Genomic DNA, 4,885 nt, shown 5'->3' with positions numbered 1-4,885 from the left:
TCATTCCTAGCCATTATCCAGCTCCTGATGTATAGCATGTATTGCAAAGACTATGTCCTGAATCAGGCACACCTTAGTCTCCAGACTGACATCATTGCTCTTCAGTACTTTGGAGAGGTCTCTGACAGCAGATTTTCCCAATATAATTAATCTTTTCATTTCCTGGCTGCTGCTACCAAGAGTGTTGATTATGGAGCCAAGTAAACTAAAGCTGTTAACATTTTTGATCTCTTCACCATCTATCCTGATGCTACCGATTGGCTCAGCGGTGAAAATCTTTGCTTTCTTGATGTTGAGCTTCAATCTATATTGAAGGCTGCAGTCCTTGACCTTCTGCAGCAAGCGCTTCAAGTCCTCCTCAGTTTCAGCAAGCAAGGTTATGTTGTCTACATAGAACAGATTGTTGATGAATTTTCCTCCAATAAACACTGAATTTATCTACTAAGTCTATTTTTTTTGGTCTATATTTTCACTCTCCAAAATAAAATTACTTTGCTGTAAAAGAAAAATAGAGACTAGGTTGCACCAGATGTGGTACATCTATGTTGAGGTTAATCGGGAAATATAAACTTATGGAATGAAACATAATAGTTATTTGAAATTTGAAAATAGAAATAGTGATTCCCACCTTCTAAAACTGACCTCTCATTAGTGTAAAATAAGGCATTTGTTAGAAATACCATTTTAAAAAATTTATGCAAAAGTGTAATGAAAATATTCTTAAAACTAGTATTTTAAATAACTAGTTGTACCCTAAATATTTTGTTGCATAATTCCTCCCTCCCAAAGACAGTAAAAACTCACCCGGAATTATTCTAACTGGTTGTTGGCATGTTGAGGGAAAAAAATAGACAGAAAACAGGCATCTGTGAGAAAGAAAAAACCAAAAAAAACCCAAAACCCAAACTGTCTTAAAAGGGGTTTCAATTCATTCAAACTTCACAATGACATGGTTAAATCACCATATTTACCTTTTCGTTTCAAAGTGCAAAGATGGAGACAAATAAATACTGCCTTCAGAATGCCTGACTAGGGGACACCAGCACAGTCATGATGTGCAGCTGTCAGTTACCTCAAGAGAACTAGGGCTTTCTCGCAATTGACACAAGCTTTTAGGCTTATTTTCTTTTGTTTAGAGTCAGTTTTTAGAGTCTATTGGACAGAGAAAAAGGTACCAAAAGATAAAATCAAATCATACTCAGTGTACCAAGCGCGTGTAACTCCAGCTACATGTAAATGTGCATGCAAATGTGGCTAAATACAGTGATTCAAGTTTCTATTAGGTAAAAATATATACTTGTTTTTAATAAGAAAGGTTTTTATCACTGTATTCTTAATCTATCAGTCATTCAAAGTGATAATGCACATTTAATGAAGGGGGTTTTTTCCATGTTGGGTAGTTTGGTAAGGATTTTGTGTGCATTGTTTCAACAGGATTATCTTTTCAACTCCATGAAGTATCCATGTGTCAATTATGCTTAAAGAACTCATTCAAGATCTCACAATTTATAAAAGTTAAAAAAGAAAAGAGGTTTTTGAATGCTATCAGATCTATACAACCATGAGTTGTAGTTAACTACCAAGATGAGAAATGGAACGAAACCAAAGGTATTCTGTGGTCTGATAAATTCGAAAGAATCTTCAGCTTTTCAAAGGGGTGTGCTAAGGATATCACGGTCCCACTGCTCCAGCTGCAGTGAATGGCCTTCAGTAACTCCCTTCGTCAATGCATTGCTCACCAGTGTGCTACAGTCTCAGAACTGAATGTCTAATTGGTCATGGAGTGGTCAGGCCCCCTCTCCATGACATTACTCTAGACAGAGAAAAAAGATCATTGCATCTACATACTTCCCTTGTGAGAAGTGCATAGAAAAATGTCATTTCTTACCAAGAATACATACTGTCAAGGAGCAATGCTTTCTCCAAAATCAAGATCCTATCGCAAAGTATATATGGATTCTAAGAAGGCAAAAATTACAAACACTCACCATCATTCTCTGTTTTTTTTCCTGCCAGCACCCAACACCCATAGAACTGACCATAGCTAACCCTCAAAGCAGGTTTCTAGAGACAATTAATAGTTTTGTCCATTTTCCCATTGAGTAGTTGGAGGATTTGAACTACGTGCATTCTGGGTTACAGCACAGGTACTTACCACTAGGCCACCAGAACTCCCTTAAGAGAATAAAAGATAAATTATGTGTAACATCCAGATAACAAAGACATACGTGTACATAATAGTGTGGAGTATATATCACAACATATTTTCTTTATGTGGATCCTTATAATGATGCCATACTTTCAAAACCAATGATAAATTCAGGTTAACTATTTTCTTTCTAACATAAGTGCTGGTTTTGGCCATAACTTTAATAAAGATAAAGTTGGAAAGATTTCATATATTGAATTTTTCAGATGTTAGAGAAAGTTCACAAAGGTCCAAGAGGAGAAAAAAAATTCAAATAGATAACCATTCCAAAGGTTATAAGGTATACCAAGTGCATTTAAACTAATTAGATTGAAAAACTTGATTCAGCAAATGCAGTTCACTTTCTACAAACCACATTTGACCTGCACCAAGTTTGAAAATGATTTCAATTACTCATGACATTAGTAAGAAATCTCCATAAATTTTCTGCACTATGAGAGAGCAAACCTTCAACTCTGGAGATGATGCATTGCCCATCTCCATACCATCATTAGGAAATGTGCATAATTGTTAGTGCTTTAGGTTAGAAGGTACTTACCTTTTAGATCAGCTTTTATAAATGGAGAGATTTCTCTTTACTTAGTGCCTCATGGCTGTGCTTCCCAGAGTGGTGATAGGCTGCATCATGGTTCTGAGGTGGTCACTACAAGTGGAAGTAAAGTCAATAGCAGTCACATAATTTTAAACAAAAGTCACACTTCCAAAACAACAGACCTCCAGAAACTCTATGAACTTGGATAAATGTCAATAGTTGTAGAAGGTCTTCAGGTCTTTTGTTCATAGAGTCACTGCGAGTCCATGCCTGGCTCGAAGGCAATCAATAACAACAACATGATATATACTACATTTCAAAGGAGAAAATGTCTCTAACCTGACTATTCAGCTCTCTTTAATTGTCATCTGGCAACAGTCAACACACAGCTGATCCTCAATCAGGTTTCTAAGACTATAAGTTGCACAAGAGTAGATTTCCCCTCTTTTCCCTTTAGAGGCTCTGGTGGATTCGAATGGCCACAGAGGCACAACCTTTGGGCAGCAGCACAACACCCATAGACTATGCCACCAGGACTCTTTCATCTATTATTGTTGTTGTTAAGTGCCACTGAGTCATAGGCGACTCATAACAACCCTATGAAGGAAAGTCCTCAACACTTGTGTGACTTTCATCCTCTCTCCAGGTTCATAGGGTTTCCAGAGGCAAACTATATTACTTAAGTAGATGCCGCTCCTGCTTCCAAGCTTGTTTTAATCAGGGAGCTCCACCAAACACTGTCCACCATGGGTAACCATCAACGTGTTTGACACATCAATATCAGAGTGTTCAGCTCCACAGCAACCACAAGTTACTGCTGTACGGCAAGTGGACACACCAGGGCTATACGACCTGCCTCTCCTCAAGAAATCTATTATTAGTCACCAAAAATATTTTTTTCACTATTACATTTAATTCATTTGTCTTGAATATTTGACACTGAAAGAGTGGCACAGATGCTTTAGTGTGATGCTAGTGACCAAAATTTGGCATTTCAAAGCCACTCAGAGATGCCTCGAACCTACCCAGTGATGGTCAGGCAGTCTGCATAAGGAAGGTCACCACCTTGAAAACTCTATGGCATAGTTATACTCTAAAAGCGATAATGAAATTAAATCACAAAACAAAGGATAATTACATAATACTTAAAATCATGGTATAAACATGAGCTAATAGATTTTATGGAAACATCCTTGAATCGATAGCAAATGGCATCAAGTGCATTCCAATTTATAACAACTCCTTGTGACAGGGTATAACTGCGCCTTGAGGTGGCAAGGATAGGACAGGGTTCAGATCCGTCACTCATAGGGTGGCTATGAGTCATGCTTGACTCCACGGCACTTATCAACAACAGCATAAGGTTTTTCATGGCTGTAATCTTTATAGAAGCAGCTCATCAGGTTTTGTTCCTATAGAGCCAGTGTGTGGATTTGAACTTCTAATCTGACCATAATGTGTAAAACTGTGGAGGCTTGAGAGAACATTTTGTTATTAAATAACTAAAATAACTATGGCATTTTCCCTAAATCTTAAAGCATAAGAGTAGGTGCTTAAAAACAGACTGGAGAAGTAGGTAGAGACCAAATCAAGAATGAAATCTTCCTATACCTAAATGTCAGCGCTTAATCTTTTAATTACATAAGAACCACTAAAGAATTTTGAGGCCATTAAACATAACTCAAAAAGTTTGTGGGATCCACGTTAAAAGTCATTATTACTCTATGCATATTCGATGACTGAATCAATATTACTTAAATTTCAGTACAAATAATGAACTTTTTGAAGCCCTAATTTTGAAGATACCTACTTTGATGCATGAAGCTAGTTATTAAATCAGCCTCAAACCACCCAATTAGATGCTTAAGAAGTGATTTCAGAGTAAGGGTAAAGCACTTAAAGTCATTAGGTATCACAAAACTGGGGAAGAAACAAATAAAGAAAGTTAAATATCCCCAAAGGCAAATTACAGTCTCTAAACCCGGTGTATTCAGAGAAAGAATCCTAGATGAGGGATAAAGATATCTTAGTTCTAGATCTCTTGCTATTTTATTCTCAATCCACCTATTAGTAGAATATGACTTAAAAACTAGGAAGAAAAATGCTGATTAATACATTCTCAATCCTCCTGATGAAACATTATA

This window comes from Elephantulus edwardii, unplaced genomic scaffold (genome assembly GCF_000299155.1).
Source record: "Elephantulus edwardii isolate Elephantulus edwardi_28Jun2011 unplaced genomic scaffold, EleEdw1.0 scaffold00114, whole genome shotgun sequence".
Lineage (NCBI taxonomy): Eukaryota > Metazoa > Chordata > Mammalia > Macroscelidea > Macroscelididae > Elephantulus > Elephantulus edwardii.
This window is presented reverse-complemented; position numbering follows the sequence as displayed.